Source organism: Canis lupus, chromosome X (assembly GCF_003254725.2).
Source record: "Canis lupus dingo isolate Sandy chromosome X, ASM325472v2, whole genome shotgun sequence".
Taxonomy (NCBI): Eukaryota; Metazoa; Chordata; class Mammalia; order Carnivora; family Canidae; genus Canis; species Canis lupus.
In genome coordinates, this window is record NC_064281.1 from 53,990,638 (window position 1) to 54,017,548 (window position 26,911).

General features: G+C 38.2%; 1 protein-coding gene across 6 annotated transcripts in view; it reads left to right on the top strand.

Annotated features, from left to right (window-relative positions):
• EDA (ectodysplasin A) overlaps positions 1-26,911 on the top strand; it is a 435,453-nt gene that overhangs the window by 12,084 nt on the left and 396,458 nt on the right. The gene's annotated exons all lie outside the window — the stretch shown is intronic.

Below are 26,911 nucleotides of genomic sequence, written 5' to 3' on the forward strand. Positions count from 1 at the left end.
TTTGCAGATGTCATGAATAAACAAATTCAGTAAAGTTGCAGGTTACCAAATCAACATACAAAAATCAGTTGCATTTCTTTTTTTTTTTTTAATTTTTATTTATTTATGATAGTCACACAGAGAGAGAGAGAGAGGCAGAGACATAGGCAGAGGGAGAAGCAGGCTCCATGCACCAGGAGCCCGATGTGGGATTCGATCCCAGGTTTCCAGGATCGCGCCCTGGGCCAAAGGCAGGAACTAAACTGCTGAGCCACCCAGGGATCCCCTCAGTTGCATTTCTATAACTAAAAATGAACTATCTGAAAAGGAATAAAGAAAATAACCACAGTTACAATAGCACTCTGGAAAACAGTATGGAGGTTCCTCACAAAGTTAAAAATAGAGCTACTCTACAACCTAGCAATAGCACTACTGGGTATTTACCCCAAAGATACAAATGTAGTGATCTGAAGGAGCACCTGCAGCCCAATGTTTATAGTGACAGTGTCTACAATAGCCAAACTATGGAAAGAGGCCAGATGTCCATTAACAGATGAATGGATAAAGAAGGTGTGGTACACAACACACAGTGGAATACTGCACAACCATCAAAAATGAAATCTTGCATTTCCAATGATGTGGTTGGAACTAGAGGATATTATGCTAAGTGAAATAAGTCAGAGAAAGATAATTATATGATTTTACTCATATGTGCAATTTTTTTTCATATGTGCAATTTAAGAAACAAAACAAGATCATAGGGGTAGAGAGGAAAAAATAAGAGATCAGAAGGGAGATGAACCATAAGAGACTTGATCATAGGAAACTAAGAGTCCCTGGAGGGGAGAGGGTGGAGGAATTAAGGAGGGCATGTGATGTAATGAGCATTGGGTGGTATTATATAAGATTGATGAAGCACTGACCTCTACCTCTGAAACCAATAATATATTAGGTTAATTAATTGAATTTAAATAAAAAATTTAAAAATTACATAACTGAAGTAATAAGTGGAAAAATTCAGAAAAAAATGGGCTAAGGACTTGAATAGACATTTCTCCAATACATACATGAAAAATGTTCAATATCAATAATTATCTGGGAAATGCAAATCAAAACCACAATGAGGTATTACCTCACACCACCAGATAATAACCATGATTATCAAAAAGAATATAGGGGGGATCCCTGGGTGGCGCAGCGGTTTGGCGCCTGCCTTTGGCCCAGGGCACAATCCTGGAGACCTGGGATTGAATCCCACGTCGGGTTCCTGGTGCATGGAGCCTGCTTCTCCCTCTGCCTGTGTCTCTGCCTCTCTCTCTCTCTCTGTGTGACTATCATACATTAAAAAAAAAGAATATAGGGAAAAATCAGAACCTTTGTATGATGTTGGTGAGCATGTAAAGTGGAGCGGCCACTATAGAAAACAGAATGGAAGTTTCTTAAAAATAGAACTACTACATGATCCAAATTCTGGGTTTTTATCTGGAAGAATTGAAATCAGGATCTTGAAGAGATGTTTGTACTACCATGTTCATTGCAGCATTATTTACAATAGCCAAGATGTGGGAACAATCTATCCATCAATACATAAGTAGAGAAAGAAAATGTGTGTGTGTATGTATGTATGTACATATGTATATGATAGAATACAATTCAGCCTTTACAAAGAGGGAAAATCTGCAATATGTGACAACATGGATGAACCTTGAGTGAAATAAGCCAGTCACATAAAGACAAATACTGCATGATTCCACTTATATGAGGCTTAAGAAAATAGAATCATAGAATCAAGGAGTAGAATGATGCCTGTCTAGGGCTGGGGCTTGGTAGTGGTGGTAAATGTGGAGTTACTAACCAATGGGCATTAAGTTTCATTTAAGCAAAAGATGTTCTAGAGATCATCTGTACAACACTGTACCTATAATCAACAATGTTTGGTATGCTTAACATTTCATTAAGAGGGTAGATCTCGGGATCCCTGGGTGGCGCAGCGGTTTGGCGCCTGCCTTTGGCCCAGGCCGCGATCCTGGAGACCCGGGATCGAGTCCCACATCGGGCTCCTGGTGCATGGAGCCTGCTTCTCCCTCTCCCTCTGCCTATGTCTCTGCCTCTCTCTCTCTTTCTCTCTCTCTCTCTCTCTCTCTGTGACTATCATAAAAATAAAAAAAACAAAAACAAGAGGGTAGATCTCATATTATTATTTTTACTACAATAAAATAAAATTAAGGGAAAAAACCCTCCTGACATTTTAATTTTGATTGCATTAATCTAAAAATCGGTTTAGGGGGAACATATTTTTATAATATTGAGTCTTCAAATCCACAGAGATGCCACCTTTCAGGGCATCCCACATCCAGCGACTGACAATTAGGAAGTATAAAGGCTTGCCCCTCCCAGCTAAATCCAGAAAACTTTGAAGGACCATACCAGCTCCAGAGCTCCCTATGAGTTTGCCTAGGGCCTTTGGGGATTGCTTTTTTCTGTTCTCTTGCACATATGTTGAACCTCCCCAAAATTAGGAAATAAAAGTCCTGCATAGGGCAGCCCGGGTGGCTCAGCGGTTTAGCGCCGCCTTCAGCCCAGGGCCTGATCCCACAGACCTGGGATCGAGTCCCACGTCAGGCTCCCTGCACGGAGCCTGCTTCTCCCTCTGCCTGTGCCTCCGCCTCTCTCTCTGTGTCTCTATGAATGAATAAATAAATAAAAATCTTTAAAAATTAAAAAAAAAATAAAAGTCCTGCATAGTAATTTATGTCTTCCAGTCGTCTGCTTCACAGGAAAACCAACCTGGGACCATATTTATTTTATTTATTTATTCATGAGAGACAGAGAGAGGCAGAGGCACAGGCAGAGGGAGAAGCAAGCTCCATGCAAGGAACCCGATGTGAGACTCGCTACCGGGTCTCCAGGATCAGGCCCTGGGCTGAGGGCGGCGCTAAACTGCTGAGCCACCAGGGCTGCCCCATTGAGGGTCTTTGTATCTATATACATGACTGAGATTAGCATGTAATTTTCCTTTCATACAAGGTTTGGATAAGGTTACAATGTTCTTATAAAATTACTGAAAGTGTTTTTTAAAAAATTTTTTGTCTATAAGAGTTTATATAATATTAGTAATATTTCTCCCTTCAATGTTTGGTAGAATTGGTGAAACACCAGGGCCTGGAATTTTGGGGGGAAAGGAGAGATTTTAAACTCTAGATTTGATAACTTAATAGCTATAAGATTTTCAGATTTTGCTTTTACTTATGTCAGTTTAAATAAGTTTTATGTCCTAAGAATTTGTTTACTTCAGTAAAATTTTAAGTTTAGTCACATGAAGAGTTTCATGATATCCTATCTGTTTAATGGTGGTAAAATATATGTAACATAAAGTTTACCATTAAGCCATTTTTAAAAAAGATTTTATGTATTTATTCATGAGAGAGAGAGAGAGAGAGAGAGAGAGAGAGGCAGAGATACAGGCAGAGGGAGAAGCAGGCTCCCTGCAAGGCGCCCGATGTGAGACTCAATCACGGATCCTGGGATCAGGCCCAGAGCTGAAAGCAGATGCTCAACTGCTGAGCCACCCAGGCATCCCCCATTATAGCCATTTTTAACTGTACATGTACATGAAGTACATTCACAACATTGTGTATCCATCACCACAATTTTCAGAACTCTTTCATCCTTCCAAACAGAGACTCTGTACACATTAAACAATAACTCCCTATTCCCCTTCTCCCAGTCCCTGGGAACCTCTATTCTACTTTTTTTTCCCCCTCTTCTAATTTGCATATTCTAGGTACCCCATATGAGTCAAATCATACAATATTTATTTCTTTGTTTTCAATAGTTATTTTATGTCTTATTTTACTTAGCATAAGGTTTTCAGGATTCATTGATGTCACATTTATCAGAATTTTACTCTATGGCTGAATAATATTTCTGTGTGTATATATACCATATTTTGTTTATCAATTCATTTGTGATGGACACGTGGGTTGTTTGTAATTTTTGGCTAATATGCATAATGTTTTGCTTTGAATGCTTTGAATATTGGTCTACAAGTTTCTTTTGCAGTCTCTGCTTTTTAATTCTTTTGTGTGGAATTGGCTGGATCTTATCTTAATTGTTTTAAGAACTGCCAAACTGTTTTCCACAGTGACAGTACCATTTTACATTATTTTCAGCAATCCACAAGAGTTCAAATTTCTCTACATTCTCACCAACACTTGTTATTTTCTATTTTTTAAAAATAACTATCCTAAAAAAATAAAATAACTATCTTAATGTGTATGAAATATTTTCTCGTATGGTTATTACTGCATATTAGTTTCAGGTGTAGGATTTAGTGATTGGCCCCTTCATACACCAGGTGCTCATCACAAGTGCATTCCTTAATCCACTCACCTATTTAACCCATCATCTCACCCATCTCCCTTCTAGTAACCATTATTCTCCATAGTTAAGGGTCTGTTTCTTGGTTTTCCTTTTTCCACTTCCTATGTTCATTTTTTTTTGTTTTTTAATTCCACAGATGAGTGAAATCATATGATATTTGTCTTTCTCTGACTTATTTCTCTTAGCATAATATTCTAGCTTTATGGACATCATTGTAAATGGCAAAATTTCATTCTTTTTAAATTTATGGCTGAGTAATATTCCATTGTATATTTTTTTTTTTTATTTTTATTTATGATAGGCACACAGTGAGAGAGAGAGAGGCAGAGACACAGGCAGAGGGAGAAGCAGGCTCCATGCACCGGGAGCCCAATGTGGGATTCGATCCCGGGTCTCCAGGATCGTGCCCTGGGCCAAAGGCAGGTGCCAAACTGCTGCGCCACCCAGGGATCCCTATTCCATTGTATATTATACCATCTCTTCTTTGTCCATTCATCAGTCAATGGACATCCAGACTCTTCCTTAATTTGGCTATTGTTGATAATGCTATTATAAATGTTCCGGTGCATGTATCCCTTTGAATTAGTATTTTTTTATTCTTTGGGTAAACACCTAGTAATACAGTTGCTGGATCATAGGGTAGTTCTTTTTAAAAGTATTTTATTTATTTATTCATGAGAGAGAGAGAGAGAGTCAGAGACACAGGCAGAGGGAGAAGCAGGCTCCATGCAGGGAGCCTGAAGTGGGACAATTTAAAACCCAGGTAATTTACATAGTTATAAAGTATGTGTATGCTTCTATCATTTTATGACATGAAAACTTTTGTAACCACCATTGCCATCAACATACAGAACTATTTTATCACCACAAAACTATCCCTTGTGCTACCCCTTATATTCACCTATCTTCTCCCCATCGTTTCGAACCCCTAGCAATGAATCTTTTCTCCATATCTACAATTTTGTCATTTTGAAAATAGTACATAAATGGAATCGTATAGTATGTAATATTTTGAGATTGCACTTTTTTCTCAGTAGAATGCCCTTGAGATTCACCCTACTTGTTACATTTGTTAACAGTTTATGTAGTATAGTGTGTTTAAATTATTGGCTTCTAATCTGTATGATCTGTAGTTTGGTCCCCTTTTCATTTCAATATTATTAGTGTGCACTCTTTTGGTTAGTCTTACCAGAGATTTATCAATTTTATTAGTTGATCTACACTATGGATTGTTTGTTTTCTATTTCATTAATTTCTGTTATCTTTTAAATTTTTGAATTTCTATTTTTTTGGCTTTATTTTGCTTAAAAAGATATATAGTTGAGAAATAAAATCTTTAAAAAATTTTTTAAATTAAAAAGAAAATAATGATTTCAGTATTTGAGTGAAAGAGCATACACAAGCAGAGGGGAAGGGCAGGGGGAGAAGAAGCAGAATCCCTGATGAGCAGTGATTTTTTTTTTCCCCGCCCCCCTCCCCCAATGTGAGGCTGGATCCAAGGATCCTGAGCTGAGATCATGACCTGAGCTGAAGGCACTTGCTTAATTGGCTGACCTACCCAGGTGCCCCAATCATTCTTTTTCTTCTTTATTTTTTAAGAGATTTTTATTTATTTGTCAGAGGGAGAGAGTGTACAAGCACAAGCAGGGGAATTGGCAGGCAGAGGGAGAAGCACGGTCCCCACTGGACAAGGATCTCCATGTGGGACTCGATCCCAGAAACCTGGGATCATGATCTGAATTGAATGCAGACATTTAACTGACTGAGCCACCCAGGCATCCCCGTTCTTCTTTTTAAAATGTGCATTTAAAAAATATTTTATTTATTTATTCATGAGAAACACAGAGGATAGGGAGAGAGGCAGAGCCACAGGCAGAGGGAGAAGCAGGCTCCATGCAGGGAGCCCCACGCGGGGCTCAATCCCTGGTCTTCAGGATCATGCCGTGGGCTGAAGGCGGCGCTAAACCGCTGAGCCACCGGGGCTGCCCATAAAATGTGCATTTTAGAGTACAAATTTCCTTCTTGCAGGTCACATAAATTTTAATATGGTATGATTTTATTCAATACAAAGAATATTTTCTATTTTTCATCATGGCTTCTTCTTTAGTCATTTTAAGTGTATGCATTAATTTTCAAACATAATTTTCTAGTTATCTTTTTGTTATTTTTAGCTTAATTCCACTGTGGATATTGAATATCTCTATATGATTTAAAGTATTTGTTATTAATGGTGACTTTATGGCCCAGCATGTAGTCAGTTTTTATAAATGCTCTGTGTACTTGAAAGAATATATATCCTATAGTGTAGTGCTATTTATTTACCAAACAGGTGAAATTGTATTCTTCAAATAATTTTTGCCCTCTCTGATTTTGTTTACTCTTCTATCAGTTGCTGAGATATTTGTGGGAAAAATCTCTCATGATAACCATGTATTTATCCCTCTCTTTTTTTAGTTCTGATAATTTTTGATTCACATATTTTGAGATTATGTTATTAGGTGAATAAAATTTAGAACTGTTATATCATCCCTTTGAATGCAACCATTTATTATGAAATAGCCCTCTTTTTTTTTTTTTTTTTTTTTATGATAGTCACAGAGAGAGAGAGAGAGGCAGAGACATAGGTAGAGGGAGAAGCAGGCTCTATGCACCGGGAGCCCGACGTGGGATTCGATCCCGGGTCTCCAGGATCGCGCCCTGGGCCAAAGGCAGGCACCAAACCGCTGCGCCACCCAGGGATCCCGAAATAGCCCTCTTTATAGTAATGCTTTTTACCTTAATGTCTATATGGTTTGATGTTAATATTGCTACTTTATTTGGACACCTTTTGCATGATATAATCTTCCATCTTTTAAAGTTTTAACCTTTCTATATGTTTTAAATATATCTCTCATACAAAGACATAGTTTTCTTTTTAAATTTAGTCTATGCAATTGGCACATTTAATCAGTTTTAAATTAATTCTATATTTGGATCTAAATATGCCATCATATTATTTGTATTCTATTTTTACCCTTTATTCATCATTTCTTCCTTTCTTCCCAAGTTTCAGTTTGGGATAATTTCCTTCTACTCTAATAACACTCTTTAACATTCACTTTAGTGTATATCTGCTGCTGATAATTTTTTTCAGTTTCTGTTTGTCTGAAAATACGTTTTTTTTTTTGTATTTTCACTTTTGTCATTTCACATTTAAAGTGAATGTGATTCACTTTAAAATTTATTTATTTTTAAAGTTTTATTTATTTTTAAAGATTTATTTATTTTTAGAGAGTGAGTACGTGAGTGGGGGGGTAGGGGGAGTGGGCAGAGGCAGAGGGGAGAGAGAGAGAAACGGACTCCACACTGAGAACAGAGCCTGATGTGGGACTTGATCTCATGATCCTGAGATCCGTAATCAAGAGTCAGACACTCAACTTAGTGAGCCACCCAAGCTCCCCTCACCTTTATTTTTGAAGTACATTTTTTACTGGATATAGAATTATAGCTTAGTTATTTTTCTTTCAAAATTTTGAAGATATATCAATGATGAAAGCTCTCCATTATTTCTGTTGGGAAATCAGCTGAAATTTTTATATTTGTTTTTTTGACTTACTGATTTTGAGGTTCTCTTTAATCTTTGTATTTTATTTGGTTTGGGCTTTTAAAATTTTTATTTTAATTCCAGTTAGGTAACATACAATGTTATATTAGTTTCCGGTGTACAATATAATGGTTTCACAAATTCATATAATACCCAGTGCTCATTGCTACTATGCACTACAGTGTACTCCTTAATCCCCATCACCTATTTAACCCATTCCCCCCACCATCATCCCCTGGTAACTCTCAGTTTCTTCTTGTTTGTTTTGGTTCTTAAATTCCACATATGAGTGAAATCATAAGGTATTTGTCTTTCTTTGACTGACTTGTGTCATTGCGGATGGCAAGATTTCATTCTTCTTTGTGGCTGAATAAGGTTCCATTACATATGTACTATATACATACTTTATATATACATATATATATACATATACAGTTATATACATATATTCCATTATAAACATATTTACAGAAACATATCACTTCTCCTTTATCCATTCATCAATCGGTGGACACTTGGGGATGCTTCCATAATTTGCTATTGTAAATAATGGTGTGATAAATATAGCGATGCATGTATCCCTTTGAATTATTGGATTTTTATTCTTTGGTTAAATACCAAGTAGTGTGTTTGCTGGATTGTAGGGTAGTTCTACTTTTAAGTTATTGAGGAACCTCTATAATGTTTTCCAGAGTGGCTACACCAGTTTGCATTCCCACCAACAGTGCATGAGTGTTCCTATTTCTCTACATCCTCACTAACACCTCTTGTTTCTTGTGTTGTTGATTTTAGCCATTCTAATAGGTGTGAGGTGATACCTCATTGTAGTTTTTATTTGCATTACCCTGATGGTAAGTAATGATGAACAGTTTTTCATTTCTCTATTGGCCATCTGTATGTCTTCATTGGAAAGATGTTTGTTCATGTCTTCTGCCCATTTTTTAATTGGATCATTGGGTTTTTTGGTGTTGAATTAAGTTCTTTGTATATTTTTGATACTATCTCTTCACCAGATATGTTATTTGCAGGTATCTTCTCCCATTCTGCAGGTTGCCTTTTAGTTTTGCTATTTGTTTTCTTCACTATGCAGGAGCTTTTTATTTTGATGTAGTCCCAATAGTTTATTTTTGCTTTTATTTCTCTTATCTCAGGAGACATATCTACAAAGGAGTTCCTATGGCCAACATCAAAGAAGTTACTATCTCTGTTTTCTTCTAGGATTTTCATGATTTCACTTCTCACGTTTAGGTCTTTAATCCATATTGATCCATCTATTTTTGTGTATGGTGTAAGAACGTGGTCCAGTTTCATTCTTTTGCATGTTGCTGTCCAGTTTTCCCAGCACTGTTTTTTTTAAAGATTTTATTTATTCTTGAGAGACCGAGAGATCCAGAGAGAGGCAGAGACACAGGCAGAGGGAGAAGCAGGCTCCATGCAGGGAGCCCGACATGGGACTCGATCCCGGGTCTCCAGGATCATGCCCTGGGCTGAAGGTGGCACCAAACTGCTGTGCCACCGGGGCTGCCTCTCAGCACTGTTTTTTGATGAGAATATTTTTTTCCCATTGGATATCATCTCCTACTTTGTCAAAGTTTAATTGACCATATAATTGTGAGTTTATTTCTGGGTTTTCTATTCTGTTCCATTGATTTATGTGTCTATTTTTGTGCCAGTACTATCCTATTTTGATTACTACTGCTTTGTGTTATAATTCAAAGTCTGGAATTGGATACCTCTACCTTTGCTTTGCTTTTTCAAAATTGCTTTGGCTATTCAGGGTCTTTGGTGGTTCCATAAAAAGTTTAGCATTGTTTGTTCTAGCTCTGTGAAAAATGCTGTTGGTATTTGACACAGATTACATTGAATGTGTAGATGGCTTTGGGTAGTATAGACATTTTTTTTTAAATTTTTATTTATGTATGATAGTCACAGAGAGAGAGAGAGAGGCAGAGACATAGGCAGAGGGAGAAGCAGGCTCCATGCACCGGGAGCCCGATATGGGATTCGATCCCGGGTCTCCAGGATCACGCCCTGGGCCAAAGGCAGGCGCCAAACCGCTGCGCCATCCAGGGATCCCAGTATAGACATTTTAATATTTGTTGTTCCAGTCCATGAACATGGAATGTCTTTCCACTTTGTGTCTTTTTCAATTTCTTTCATCAGTGTTTTATAGTTTTCAGAGTACAGGTCTTTTACCTCTTTCATTATATTTATTCCTAGGCATCTTATGGTTTATGGTGCAATTATAGATGGGATTGATCTCTCAATATCTCTTTTTGTTTCCTCATTATTGGCATATAGAAATGTAACAGATTTCTGTACATTGATTTCATATCCTATGACTTTACTGAATTCGTTTATGAGGTCTAGCAGGTTTTTTTTGGTGGAGTGTTTTAGGTTTTCTGTATATATTATCATGTCATCTGAAAATAGTGAAAGCTTTACTTCTTTCTTGCCAATTTGTCTTTTATTTTTGTTGTCTTACGGCTGTGACTAAGACTTCCAGTACTATGTTATAGAAAAGTGGTGAGAGTGGACATTTTTCTTTTGTTTCTGACTTTAGGGGAAAAGCTGTCAGCTCATCCCAAAGATTTTTGGATCCTTGCATTTTCACTTTCATTTGTTTTTATGTACCTTTTTTTTTTTTTGAGAGAGAGAGAGAGAGAGAGAGCAAGCGCTCATGAGTTGGGCGGGGAGGGGCAGATGGAGAGAGAAAGACAATCTTAAGCAGGCTCTATGCCCAACATGAACCCAACATGGGGCTTGATATTATGACCCTGAGATCATGACCTGAGCCAAAATCAAGAGTCCATCATTTAACCAGCTGAGCCCCCCAGGCGCCTCTCTATATGCTTTTTTTACTTCTTGTTTTATTTCCTGGTTAACCTATTCATTTTTTTAGTAGCATGTTATTTAACCTCCATTTATGTGTGGTCTTTTTTTTAATTTTTTTATTTTTATTTATGATAGTCACACACAGAGAGAGAGGCAAAGACACAGGCAGAGGGAGAAGCAGGCTCCACGCACCGGAGCCCGACGTGGGACTCGATCCCAGGTCTCCAGGATCGCGCCCTGGGCCAAAGGCAGGCGCCAAACCGCTGCGCCACCCAGGGATCCCCTTATGTGTGGTCTTTTCAGGATTTTTCTTGTTTGGTTTCCAGTATCAACATTGTGGTCAGAAGATATACATCTTCTTCAATTTGTTGAGGGTTGTTCTGTGACTTAATACGTGATTTATTCTGGAGACTGTTCCATGTGCACTTGAAAAGAATGTGTATTCTTCTTTTTTAGGATGGAATGTTATGAATATATCCGTTAAATCCATCTGGTCCAGTGTATCATTCAAAACCACTGTTTCCTTGTTAATTTTCTGTGTTGATGATCTGTTCATTGATGTCAGAGAGGTGTTAAAGTCCCCTATTATTTTTTTTTAATATTTTATTTCTTTATTCATGAGAGACAGAGAGGCAGAGGTAGAGGCAGAAGCAGGCTCCATGCAGGGAGCCTGATGTGGGATTCGATCCAGGGTCTCCAGGATCACGCCCTGTGCTGAAGGTGTTGCTAAACTGCTGAGCCACCCAGGCTGCTCAAGTCCCCTATTTTTATTATATTCTTATCATTTAGTTTCTTTATTTTTATCATCAACTGTTTTATGTATTTGAGTGTTCCTATGTTAGGTGCATAAATACCTACAATTGTCATATCTTCTTGTCTGGTTGTCTCCTTTATTATTATATAGTGCCCTTCTTTGATTCTTCTTTCAGTCTGTTTTAGAATCTACTGTCAGAAATAAATTTTGCGACCCTGGGTTTCTTTTGACATCCCTTTGTGTGATAGATATTTCTTTGTCCCCATACTTTCAATCTGCAGGTATCTTTAGGTCTAAAGTTAGTCTCTTGTTGGCAACATATAGATGTGTCTTCTTTTTCATTAATTCAATCACCCTATTTATTTTGATTGGAACATTTAGGTCATTTACATTTAAAGTAATTATTGACATGTATTTATTGGCATTTTTATTATTTATTTTGTTGTTTCTGAAGATTTTCTTTGGTCTTTTTCTCTTTCATGGTTTACCCATATTCTTTAGTGATATTTATGCATTTCTTTCTTTGTATTCTTTGCATATTAGTGTTTTTGGTATACGATTATCATTAGGTTTGTATATAAACTTTTATGCATATAGCAAGTTATATTAAGTTGATGGTTGTTTGAGTTTGAACCTATTCTTTCCCCCACATTGAGGTGTATGTTGTCACACTTAAATCCTTTATTCCTTTTTTTTTTTTTTTTTTTTTTACAGAAATAATCCTTTTTACTGCTTTTATGTTTCCTATTTTCATACTGTCACTTTTGGTCTCTCCTTGACACTCAGAGTCCCCTTTAATATTTAGTTTTTAAAATTTGATATTTCTTGCAGGTCCAGTTTAGTGGTCATGAACTCCTTTCATTTTTGTTTGTCTGGGAAACTTTATCTCTCCTTGTATTCTGAATACTAGCCTTGCTGGATATTCTTCCCTGCAGATTTTTCCCATTCAGTACTTTTATTTTTTTAAGATTTTATTTATTTGAGAGAGAGTGAGCACATGAGCAGGGATAGGGAAGAGAAACAGACTCCCTGCTAAGCAAGGAGCTGATGTGGAACTCAATCCTAGGATCCAGGGATCATGACCTGAGCCAAAGGCAGCTGCTTAATTGATTGAGCCACCCAGACTCCCCCTAATTGGATACTTTTAATATGTCATGCCACTCTCTTCTGGCTTCTAAAGTTTCTGCTGAAAAATCCCCTGCTAACCTTATAGGGTTTCCTGGTATGTTACTGTTGTCTTTGGTCTTGCTGCTTTAAAATTTTTTGCCTTATTGCTATGTTTTGCCAATTTAATTATAGTATGTCTTGGTGTGGATCTACTTTTATTGATTTTGATGGGGATTCTCTGTGCCTCTTGGTTCTGGATATGAGTTTTCTTGCCCATATTAGGAATGTTTTCACCTATTATTTTGTGAAATAAATTTGTCTCCTTTTCTCTATTTTCTCTTGGGACTCCTATAATATGAATGCTATTGCATTTGATGGAGTCACTAAATTCTCTGTTTTTGTTTTAAAGAATTATTTTTTTCTCTTTTGGTCAGCTTGAGTACTTTGCGTTACTTTGTCTTCTAGATCATTAATTTGTTCCTCTGCTTCTTCTAGCCTGCTTTTCATTCTGTCAAGTATGTTTCTAATTTTATTTATTGAGCTCTTGATCTCTCCTAAGTTAAGGATCTTATCTCTGTATTAAGGGTCTCAGTCATATGTTTCACTCTCAAGTGTAGTGGGTATCCTTATGATCATTACTTTAAGCTCTCTGTCAGGCATGTTACTTATATCTGTTTTCTTAGATCTCTTGCCATGGCCTTGTCTGTTCTTTAATTTGGGATAAATCATTCTGTCTTCTTATTTTGTCTAATGAAGAATGGGTTCTGTCCTGCCATTTAGTGTCCTCTCTTCCACAGGGCCTGGTGCTTCCAAGAGTTTGTCCTGTGTGTGCTGTGTGTGCTCTGCTCTTTTTTTCCTGGCTGCCTTATCCTTTAGGCCAGTTGTCTCAAGGCTCTCTTTCCTTGTTATGGGCAGTGTTTAGTACCTGGGCTGAATGTGGTACATTTTAAATAGGTGTGCTGTGGTCAGTTTTTGAAATGAGACCCATTGCTAGTGCCCCTGGAACCAAGGCTCTACAAAATTCCTGCATTAGGAGACTTGTTGTGGGGCAGCCCTGGTGGCGCAGCGGTTTGGCGCTGCCTGCAGCCTGTGGTGTGGTCCTGGAGACCTGGGATCGAGTCCTACATTGGGCTCCCTGCATGGAGCCTGCTTCTCCCTCTGCCTGTGTCTTTGCCTCTCTCTGTGTGTCTATGAATAAATAAATAAAATCTTAAAAAAAAAGAGAAAAAAAAGGAGACTTGTTGTGGGAAGAGGTTTGCGCCAATATTCTGGGGGTGGGGGCCTGCCACACTGGGGCTGAGGCAAGTGTGACTGGAATGGGCGATTCCACTAGAGCATGAAGAGTAGGGACTTGATGTCCATAAGTTAAGTAACAAGTGTCAGCACTGCACTGGTTCCTGCAGGTGGCCCTGTGCTTATGCTGAGGGGTGGGGTAATGAAATGACACCTGCCATTTCTCTCCATGAATGCTGGAACATACTGAGATGAGTAGATAACCTCCCTACTCTGTACCCCAGGCACTCTTCAGATCACCTTTTCCACCCTGTATGTCTGTGGGTCATTTGCCTGCTTTCTCTCCAAGAGTAGTATGATTGCCCTCCAGGCTCTATCACAGCCAAGCCTCCTGACTTAAAACTCCAGGCTCTGAGCCCTGCTGGTTGCAAGAACTCACAAAATTCACCCCTCTTACTTTCCCAGCCAATTGCTCTTGGGGTTTATTTTCCCCATGTGCTAGTCTGTGTCCTAGTCTGTTTCTCCCTTTTTCATGATTACAGCTCCCTCCCATCACAGTGGGCACTATCTGTTTGTCTGCTAAATGTAGAAATGTGTTTCCACACTTTTTACCCTTTTTTAAGATTTATTTATTTACTTGTTCCTGATAGAGAGAGAGAGGCAGAGACACAGGCTGAGGGAGAAGCAGGCTCTATGCCAGGAGCCTGACTCGGGACTTAGTCCCGGGACTCCAGGATCATGCCCTGGGCCAAAGGCAGGCGCTAAACTGCTGAGCCACCCAGGGATCCCCTACTTTTTACCTTCTTCAGTGTGGCCTCTTCTCTACCTTTAGTTACGGAGTTTGTTCTGCCAGACTTCAGTTCAATTTCTGGGACATTAAGGTGATTTGATAGTTATCTACTGGTGTTTATCAGACAAGGTGACCCTAGTGTCTTCTGACTCTGCTGTTAATCTTCCAAATGAAGATCACTTTACTTTTACCTTTTAGTCATTTTTCTATGATATATTTAGGTGTGATTTTTATCTTCATTGGGGTTCATAGTACTTGAATCTGTGGCTTGATTTTTTTTGTCAGTTTTGAAATATTCCCCTTCTCTCTAAATGTTGTTCCTGTTTTATTATATCTCTAGGCTTCAGGTACAATTTTTTAATTTTTAATTTTTAATTTTTTAATGCATTTTCTCTTTATTCTTTGTGTCTCTCATGCACTTTTTTCTGTATTTTGCCCGTTTTCTCTCTGTGTCACATCCTGGTTATTTTCTTCTGACCTATCTTCCAATTCATTGATTCTCTCTTTAGATTTGTCTACTCCCCTGTGAACCTTACCCATGGTGTTCTTTTTTAAGTTTAATTAAAATACTGTATTATTAGTTTCAGAGATAGAATTTAGTTGCATCATTTGCATACAACACCCGGAGTTCATTACTTCAAGTGCTCTCCTTAATGCTCATCACCCAATTACCACATCTCCCCATCCACCACCCTCCAGCAGCCCTGTTTGTTTCCTATAGTTAAGAGTGTTTTATGGTTTGCCTCCCTCTCAATTTTTGTCTTATTTTATTTTTCCTTCCCTTTCCCTATGTTCATCTTTTTTGTTTCTTAAACCCCACACAAATGAAATCATATGGTATTTGTCTTTCTCTGACTTATTTCTAGAATTTCCATTTTGTTCTTTTTAAAAAAAAGATTTTATTTATTTGAGAAAGAGAGAGAGAGAGAGTGCATGTGCAAACAAGGGTTGGTGCAGAAGGGGAGGGTGATGGAGAGGGAAAGAATTCCAAGTAGACTCCATGCTGAGTGTAAAGTCCAATGCAGGGCTCAATCCCAGGACCCTGAGATCATGACTTAAGCAGAAACCAAGAGTCAGATAGCTCATTGACTGAACCACCGAGGCACCCCTACCATTTTGTTCTTTTTTTTTTAAGATTTTATTTATTTATTTATGAGAGAGAGAGAGAGAGAGGCAGGCAGAGACACAGGCTGAGGGAGAAGCAGGCTTCATGCAGGGAGCTCAATGTGGGACTCCAGGATCATGTCCTGAGCCAAAGGCAGACACTCAACCGCAGAGCCACCCAGGTGTCCTCTTTTTTTTTTTTAAGATTTTATTTATTCATGAGAGAGAGAGAGAGAGAGAGAAGAGCACATTTAATTTTGTTCTTTTTTAAGATAGTGTTCAGATCTTTGCCAAAATTTAGTTTAGTCTTGAACATATTAGACACAATTACTTGAAATTCTTCATTTGGCATCTCGATTATCTCAATCTTTTAAGGTATGTTTCTATTGTCTGTTGTTCCTCTTGATTTTCTATTACTTTGTCTTATTTGCTCATATGCCTGATTAGTTTTGAATGGCAGACAGTGTATACGATAAAATATATTAGAGGTGGTTTGAAGGATCATATTTTTAATACTTATGCATAATGGATTTATGTTCACTTCTGGTAGGTGGTTAGGATGCTAGCAATTCCATATCACCTTAGTCCAATTTGAGATTGAGAGAATTTGAAGCTGGCCATGTGAAAGCTGATTTACCCTTCCTTTCAGTATTTGTCCTTTCTCAGAACCCAACATCTGAGGGCTTTTCTACAGTTCACCTCAGTGTTAGGTCCTAAATTCTAACTCTTGTTATTTTAGCTTCATGAGCCTGTTAAAAGCTCTGCTCTCAGCTGACTCCTGTGATCAACCAGTGACCTGAGAACAGAAATAGTCTGAGTTTTTTTATTTTGCATCTTGGCTCCATAATCATTGCCTTGTTAGATCTTAGATGACTTCAAATATATACTATTTATATCAGTTTTTTTTTTGTTTTGTTTTGAGCAGGATATTTTGTCTGAATTACTTAGTCTTCCATTATTAGAAGCAGATCACTTTATCACTTCTTCAAGAAGCATTTATTGATCATCTCACATGTATCAGGCATTATACAGAGCAGTGGAGATATAACTATTGAACTGGTTAGAGAGGATTTTTGCCATCATGGACCTTACAGTCACATGAGCAGGCAGATATAATACAATGTGATAATGCAGTGTTAAGGTTAATCATAGGATGAGCTAGAGTATTAAGGAATACCTGACACAGGCTCTTTTTTTAAAAATTTAAAAAGATTTTATTTATTTATTCATGAGAAACAGAGAGAGAGAGAGAGAGAGAGAGAGAGAGAGAGAGAGAGGCAGAGACACAGGCAGAGGGAGAAGCAGGCTCCATGCAGGGAGCCTGATGTGGGACTCAATCCCTGGCCTCCAGGATCACACCCTGGGCTGAAGGCATCGCTAAGCCGCTGAGCCACCCGGGCTGCCCCCTGACACAGGCTCTTGAAATCAATGAACAGTTTCCGGACAAAGCATCTTCTGAGCTTAGACCTGAAAAATAAGTTAGAGTTTTCTATGACAAGACTGTTTTAGGCACAAGGAATGGCCTCTGCAAAGACCTGGGGGTGAGAGAGAACATATTGTATTTAGGGAACTGAAAACTCAGTTTCTATGAAACTACAGTTATTAAGGCAGTGTGGTACTGGTACAAGGACAGGAATATAAATCAATGGAACAGAATTGATTGTTAAGAAACAACTCTAACATTTATAGTTGATTGATTTTTTTAAAATAAATATACCAAGACAATTCATTAGGAGAAGTAAGACTCTACTCTGTTCAACAAATGGTGCTGTGACATTTGGATATCCAAGTGCAGAAAGATCAACTTAGACCCTTGCTGTACACTATACCCAAAAAAATAAACTCAAAATATACAATAGCTTTAAGTGTAAGTGCAAAAACAATAAAACAGAAGAAAATATAGGAGAAAATCTCCAAGACTCTGGGCTGGAGTCTAGTCTAGAGTACATGTGGTATCAAACAAGAGTTTGTTTTAAAAAAATACATACCAGAACACAGTGCAAAAAATAGTAAAATCAATAAACTGACCTCATTAAAATGTAAAAACTTTTGTTTTAAAAAATTAAAAATGAAATGTAGCAGATGAGGAGAAAATATTTACATAACACAAATTCAATAGAGAATTTTATCCAGAATTTTACAGAGGACTCTTGGAACACAATAAGATAACCCAAACACAAAATGGTCAAAAGATATAAACAAATATTTCAGCTCAGAAGATATTCAAATTGCTTAATAAACACATGAAAAGATACTTGACATCATTATCCATCAGGGAAATGCAAATTAAAACCACAATGGAGAAAATTACCACATGATCTCACTTATATGTGGAATCCAACAGCAACAACAACAAAATCCAAGCTCATAGATATAAGAACAGATTGGTGGTTGCCAGAGGTAGAGGGTGGAGGGTGAGCGTAATGCGTGAAGGAAGCCAAAAGGTACAATCTTCTACTTATAAAATAAATGAGTCATGGGGACTTAATATACAGCATGGTGACTATAGTTAATAATATTGTATTTCATATTTGAATGTTGCTAAAAGAATAGATCTTAAAAGTTCTCATCACAAAAAAAATTTCCGTGACTATGGTGGCAGATGTTAACAAGACTTATTGTGATCATTTCACAATATGTACAAATATCAAATCATTATGTTGTACAGATGAAACTAATATAATGTATGTCAATTATACCTCAATAAAAAAATAACCATTTTTAAAAACCACAGTAGTGATGCCATTTCATATTCACTACAGTGGCTATACTGAAAAAGACAACATGTGGAGATATAGAGTAATGAAAACCTTAAGAATTAATGGTGGGAATGTGAAATGATACAACTGTTTTTAGAAAACACTTTGGCACTTCCTCAATAAGTTAACATAAAGTGACCTCACGATCCAGCAATACTTATCCTAGGTATATACCCGAGATCAATGAGAGCATATATGGTCACACAAAAACCTCTAAAGAAATGTTTATAGCAGCATTATTCATGATAGCCTGAAAGTGTAATCAACCCAAATGTCTAATGGATAAACATAAAGTGGTATAGCATTTTGTACAATGGAACATTATTCAGTTATAAAAAGGAATGAAGTACAGATACATGCTACAATATAGGTGAACATCAAAAATAGTATACCAAGTGGAAGAAACCAGTCATAAAACAAATAATGTATGCTTCCATTTATATGAAATATCTAGAATAGGAAGACCTGGTGCCCAATTGGGTTTCTATGTTGTAAATGGAAATAGTCCCCTGGATTTTGGGACAAACAAATACATACAGACAAATATTAGATCAGTGGATACTTGGGCCAGCTGGTTGGAATGGGAATTAAGTGAATATGGGCATGAGAGTTTATTGAAGGAACATCTTGGAGAGATTAAACTATTTTAAAACTGATTTACCACAGTCAGGGTGGTAGCAGTGAAACTGGAAGAAAAGAAAAGGTGCAAGAGATATCATGGTTACAGAATTTGTTAAAGTTACTATATATTTTTTAAGATTTTATTTATTTATTCATGAGAGACACACAGAGAGGGAGAGAGAGAAGCAGGCTCCATGCAGGGAGCCCAATGTGGGACTTGGGCTCCAGGATCACGTCCTGGGCTGAAGGCAGACGCTTAACCGCTGAGCCACCCAGGCATCCTGGTACAGTTACTATAAATCATCATTGAATTGTACACCTAAAATGGGTGAATTCTATGGTATGCAAATTTAATCTAAATCTGTTATTTTATTTTATTTTTTAACATTTTATTTATTTATTCATAGAGACACAGAGAGAGATGCAGAGATACAGGCAGAGGGAGAAGCAGGTTCCATGCAGGGAGCCTGATGTGGGACTCGATCCCAGGTCCCGGGGATCACGCCCTGGACTGAAGATGGCGCTAAACCCGCTGAGCCACCAGGGCTGCCCTAAATCTGTTATTTTAAAAAGTGGCACGTGGAATATGGTCTATAAATATGTAGGAGGTGGTTGTTTCTGAGTGATACCTATCTTTAGAGGATGAGAATCTTCAAGACTGTTCATCCCAATGACCCTCAGAGTTATCTCATTAATCAGTGTGCTCAGTATCCCAATATAGATTCAACTCAATTAGAAGCCTTAGGGGTGGAAGTTTAGTCATTTATAAGTTTTAATAGCTTTGTAGGTAATTCTGATGTGCACTGTTGGGTGTAAGAATCTGTGATTTATGAAATTGTGAATGGTTGGGTATGGTTAGAATCTAGAGTACATGTGGTGTCCAATGGCTTCTTGCACTAGAATGGGCATACCAGAAACAAGGATCTTGGCCCACAATGATCTCTGTCTCTCTGTCTCATTCTTTCTGATAGAAATATTCCTAGATTCTACTTATAATTTTTTCCCATAATTGTAGGGTTAAAATATACAGGACAGCTGGGGTGGCTCAGCGATTTAGCACCGCCTTCAGCCCAGGGCATGACCCTGGAGACCCAGATCGAGTTCCCTGCATGGAGCCTGCTTCTCCCTCTGCCTGTGTCTCTGCCTCTCTCTGTATCTCTCATGAATGAATGAATGAGTAAATAAATAAATAAATAAAATCTTTAAAAAATATTATACAAATTGTCAGTTGTGGTGGTTCTTAACCTCAGGTTCTTAATGCATGCATTAAGGATATTTTTCAAATGCACATGTCCCTGGCCATACTCAGGTATACATCATCAGAGCTGTTATAGTAGAAACATGCTTATATATTGTATGGGAAAAGAAAAGCCTTCATTGATGCTGATGCTCATTCCATTTGAGAACTAATGCTCTAAAGGAAGAAATAAAGCAAGGAGTATAAATGAGATAACAATTGTTTTCCCATGCCTAACTTCAGTTCCCCTGTTATGGCTTATGTAGTCTTTATCATCATGATATTGGGACTACTTTTGAAGACCCTGGCCGTGATCTTGGTTTGTAGTGGATATTTAATGAACATCTTTATGGAATACCATTTGGGAAATCAACTTATAAACTCTGTATTTGGGGAGAGAGGGGTTTCAGTTGTTAGTTTCTGAGCTAGATGATAGTCCTGTGTGCTTGGAATAGCCAAAGGATGAGAGTGGTTCCCTGTCTCCTGTGGCTTCATGGAGACTTCCCTGCTGGTAGCTGCTGAAACCATTTTAAAATAATAGACTGCTGAGTAATCTTCTCTATGCACATCCATCTGTCAATGGGCCTGCACTTCAGAGATGAAGAGTAATTTTTATTGGAGTGATGGCATACAACAGGGGGTTGAAGCTAAACAGCCACAATGAAATTGATTTTCAAAAGGAGATTACTTCTGAATTTTATTTAGTGTTTTGTGGATTATTATTCTTGTTTTATTCTGTAATACCATTGGTTTACAAGGGCAACAAAATATTGAACATTAGTAGGGTTTTGGATCAATTCACAAGGCTCTGTGCCTAGAAGCATTGCATGCTTCTAAAGCACTTTTTGCTTGGGCTAGGGAAACTTTTGAGGGTTTGTTATGGAAGGAAGAATCTTAACATTTGTCATAGTCAGACTTGAGGAGAATGAAGAGGAGCAGAGCAGAGTTCAGGGGTTCCCTAGACTCAACCACCACTTCACTGAATGCCTCTTATGCACAAGGCACATTGCTAGTGGGGATTCTATTCCTCAAAGCTGATTTAGCTAACAAAGAGTCAACCAAGGAATGCAAAACTTTTTTTTTTTAAGATTTTATTTATTTCCTCATGAGAGACAGAGAGAGGGAGAGAGAGACTCCATGCAGGGAGTCCGATGTGGGACTCGATTCCGGGACCCCAGGATCACACCCTGAGCCAAAGGCAGGTGCTAAACCGCTGAGCCACCCAGGCATCCCCAAACTTTTGTTTTTAATGACGTTAGACAAATCCTTTTGCTACAGTTTGTTGCTGCTTGGATTTCCAGCTGAAATCTCAAATCCAATAAATTAAAATTTACTTATCTCCATTCTTCCCACCTCCCACCATATACACCAAATTTTACAAAATTAAACTCCTTGCAAGATACATCCACAAAGGCAAAAGAAACAAAAGCAAAAATGAACTATTGGGACTTCATCAAGATAAGAAGCTTTTGCACAGCAAAGGATACAGTCAACAAAACTCAAAGACAACCTACAGAATGGGAGAAGATATTTGCAAATGACATATCAGATAAAGGGCTAGTTTCCAAGATCTATAAAGAACTTCTTAAACTCAACAGCAAAGAAACAAACAATCCAATCATGAAATGGGCAAAAGACATGAACAGAAATCTCACAGAGGAAGACATAGACATGGCCAACATGCATATGAGAAAATGCTCTGCATCACTTGCCATCAGGGAAATACAAATCAAAACTACAATGAGATACCACCTCACACCAGTGAGAATGGGGAAAATTAACAAGGCAGGAAACAACAAATGTTGGAGAGGATGCGGAGAAAAGGGAACCCTCTTACACTGTTGGTGGGAATGTGAACTGGTGCAGCCACTCTGGAAAACTGTGTGGAGGTTCCTCAAACAGTTAAAAATATACCTGCCCTACGACCCAGCAATTGCACTGTTGGGGATTTACCCCAAAGATACAAATGCAATGAAACGCCGGGACACCTGCACCCCGATGTTTCTAGCAGCAATGGCCACTATAGCCAAACTGTGGAAGGAGCCTCGGTGTCCAACGAAAGATGAATGGATAAAGAAGATGTGGTTTATGTATACAATGGAATATTACTCAGCTATTAGAAATGACAAGTACCCACCATTTGCTTCAACGTGGATGGAACTGGAGGGTATTATGCTGAGTGAAGTAAGTCAGTCGGAGAAGGACAAACATTATATGTTCTCATTCATTTGGGGAATATAAATAATAGTGAAAGGGAAAATAAGGGAAGGGAGAAGAAATGTGTGGGAAATATCAGAAAGGGAGACAGAACGTAAAGACTGCTAACTCTGGGAAACGAACTAGGGGTGGTAGAAGGGGAGGAGGGCAGGGGGTGGGAGTGAATGGGTGACGGGCACTGGGTGTTATTCTGTATGTTAGTAAATTGAACACCAATAAAAAAAAATAACTTAAAAAAAAAAATTAAACTCTAGTTTCATTCTCTCATTCACTCAGGCATAAAGCCTTGGAGGCTTTTTTAAATTTAGCAATCAATTGCTAAGTTGATTCATACTTTGTGGAGTTGATTTATATATTTATGATGTCTCTTGCCTCACTCTCTTTCTTTCTTTTTAGTCCCACTGCTACTACTCTGGTTGTATTTGGCTTAGATGATCTTTACGGTTCTACCCAATCAAGAAAAATCTATGATTCTACCTTAGTTCCTTATTACCTCACTTCTGCAGTGGTTATCCAGTTGAGAGTTGCTTTCTTCTCTACTCCATAAGCCTACCTCAGTGAGATTGTTTTTTTTTTTTTTCAAGTGCTACTTTGTCCTGTCACCCCCTTCTCAGAAATCTTTTAGATCTCCCACTGCCATGTTCAAACTTTTTAAACTGGCATTTCAAGCCCCTCTGCAGTCAGGCTTGAGATTCCCTGCCATTCTTTTCACTACTCTCCATATGGATTCCATCCAGATTGGTCTGTTCATAGACCTCCCACATTCTGGACTTGGTTTACCCATTCTTCAAAGTAGAATGTCCTTCTCAGCTCAACTTAAACCTTACCAGTTCAGTAAATTCTTCCTTATCCATCCATCTCAATACTTCACTACATGCCTCTTTTGCCTTAGTGTTGTATTGTGGGCTATCTTTACTTAGCTGATTAGCATACTTTCTCAACTAGAGAGAAGATTTTGAAGGCAGAGACTGGTATCTCCTATAACTATACTGATCTGTACTCTTTTAGTTAAAAATGAAAGTAAATCTTTTTTTTTTTTTTGAATAGGCCCCTCCCTCGGGCCTGATTTTTTTTTATAATAAATTTATTTTTTATTGGTGTTCAATTTACCAACATACAGAATAACATCCAGTGCTCATCCCATCAAGTGCCCCCCTCAGTGCCCGTCACCCACTCACCCCCACCCCCCGCCCTCCTCCCCTTCCACCACCCTTAGTTCATTTCCCAGAGAAACGAGTTAGGAGTCTTTATGTTCTGTCTCCCTAAAAATGAAAGTAAATCTTGATACTAAAACATTATTCTTAATATTGAACTCTAAAACACAGTTGTACATATTCATTGAGGGGAATATTATGCTACCTTAGGATCTGGTGATTTTTAATAGGATTTGTCACTAAAGCTTCTTTCCTTTTAGAGCCCTGCTTAAGGTCAAACACCCTCACAAAAAGCATATTAGACCCTAGAGCCTCCACACTCAATCTTTCCTCTTCTTTTTTAAAAAGATTTCATTTATTTATTCATAAGAGACAGAGAGAAGCAGAAACATAGGCAGAGAGAGAAGCAGGCTCCATGCAGGGAGCCCGATGTGGGACTCTATCCTGGGATTCAAGGATCAACCCTGAGCTGAAGGCAGGTGCTTAACCTCTGAGCCACCCAGGAATCCCAATTTTTCCTCTTCATTCAATTCTTTAAAAGACTCTCACTTAGCAGTCATTCATATTCCACTTTGACCTGCTGTGTGCTTCTTGATTCCCTCAATCTAGGAAGTCCTTGCCTTTACAATGCTTTTGTCATTAATTTTCTACACAGACAGTAAAGTTACCTCAATTTCTTGACCTTTGGATTCTAACGGATTTGCTAGGTCACTGGAGGCTCCTTACCCAAGTTTCCTTTAAAGTTGAAAGCCCTCCCCCATCATGCATCAGAGTTCCTAAGCTTCTTGTTTGTATTTTTAACAATATCTCATTTAATGTGTAGCTATAAGTAAATACTTAAGGTGTCTATATCTTATATAACACAAAATATGCCAATGTTCCAAATAATAAAGGCCTAAAGAAAAATCAGGGTTGTGGTTAGGTGTGTGTGTGTGTGTGTGTGTGTGTGCGTGCGTGCACGCACACACACATACTTGTGAGAGAAAGAGAGAAAAAAAGTGAGAATAGACTGTGTATACGTCTACTAGGAGATGTATTATATATCACAGCCCTGTGGGTAATATAATTTTGCCTTTTAAAGATTTTCATTTATTTATTCATGAGAGACACAGAGAGAGAGGCAGAGACACAGGCAGAGGGAGAAGCAGGCTCCATGCAAAGGAACCCAATGTGGGACTCAATCCTGGGGACCCAGGATCACACCCTGGGCCGAAGGCAGGTGCCAAACCACTGTGCCACCCAGGGATCCCCTGAATTATTAAATACATAGTTACTCTGTACCTACTATGTACCAAGAATTTCTGGGAGAGATGTGATTCAGTTAAAAACAACACCAAGTAGTAGTGCTATCTCATAAACCACCCTCTCACCCTTCCAATTAACCTATTTTCTCCTCAGTCCCTGCCTTTCCCTATTCAAACACAAAGCCTTGCTTCCACCTGCTAAACCAAAGTAATTCATGCTTGTTATTTCTATTTTGGAGATTTGCATTGTCCTGGAAGTTGTGGAAGGAGTACTGGAATGAGTTCTGGCTCTTCACATAGCCAATGAGCACATTTTAATGTCCTTATTTGCAAGATGGGAAGGGTAATACTTTCTCTATCTCCTTCATGGTGTTTTTCTAAGGGTCAAATACAAATATATGGGAACAATATAAAGCTGTGGATTGTCCTATTTTTATTTTTTTATTTTTTTTTTATTTTTATTTTATTTTTTTATTTATTTATGATAGTCACACACACACACAGAGAGAGAGAGAGAGAGAGAGAGAGAGAGAGGCAGAGACATAGGCAGAGGGAGAAGCAGGCTCCATGCACTGGGAGCCTGACGTGGGATTCGATCCCGGGTCTCCAGGATCGCGCCCTGGGCCAAAGGCAGGCGCCAAACCGCTGCGCCACCCAGGGATCCCTGATTGTCCTATTTTTAGAGGACTTATCAATTAAGGTGTCTCTTTGTCTTATTTGCATAAAATTTTTATTCTGATCATTCCTTTATATATTTTGTCTAGTTGTGCTGTTATCATAACTTCACAGAAATTGATGGTATTGCAATTCTTTAAGTTAAATGCCTTTACGTGTACTTCCTTTTTATACTTACAAATTCTTTCAGCAGGGCCATATGATAGTTTCTTTCCATGTATGGTAGAAGAACTAGGTTGAAAATTGGGAGACAGGGCAGCCCACGTGGCTCAGTGATTTAGTGCTACCTTCAGTCCAGGGTATGGTCCTGGATACCCGGGATCGAGTCCCATGTCAGGTTCCCTGCATGGAATGGAGCCTGCTCTCCCTCTGCCTGTGTCTGTGTCTGTCTGTCTCTCTCTCTGTGTCTCTCTCATGAATAAATAAATAAAATTAAAAAAAAATTGGGAGACAGGGATTCTGGTCCCAGGTATAAATCTAGTTATTTTCCCCTAGTTAAGTTGGGTCAACTTAGGTAGGTCACTTCATCTTTCTGGTTCTCAATTTCCTCATCTGTAAAGTGTTAGAAATTGAAGTCAATGACCCGTAAGTCTCATAATGCTAGCATTTTATCCCCACAGCTAAATAAAAGCCCCATTGCTTTTTTCCTCCAGATTTTCTTACCCTGTTCCCCCCTTGAGAATCATTGGCCTAATATATATAGTCCAAATGTTTGAGCTGGCCATTCAAGACCAATGTCAATGTTGGTTTGCCAGCGTTGTCTACTGTTCATAATAGGAACCCCCACTTAGGTATATATTGCTTTTCTTACTGAATATTCCTACCTTCATTGTCACTCCTATTAAAATTATCTTTTTGGTGGTGGAATACTTCTAAGGACAAGTTTAAATTTCACACTTTCCTGTGAAACCCTTTCTGATTACATAGCCCTTAGTGATTTTTTTCTATTTCATTTGAACTCAAATCAGTACTTATGACATGTCAGCTACTCTACTTGGCATTGTAGGGGATAGAAAGATTTTAAAAGTCCTTGACATTAGAGATAGCCTGAAATTGTGAATGAGCATTCTGAGCAGAGGGAATAGCATGAGTGAAGACTTGGAGACAGTATAGAAGAGAGTAAAGGCTTCGAGTCCATGAACCTTACTTATTTGGTCTATATACTATCTTTTTTTAAAAAGATTTTATTTATTCATGAGAGAGAGAGGCAGAGACACAGGCAGAAGCAGGCTCGAA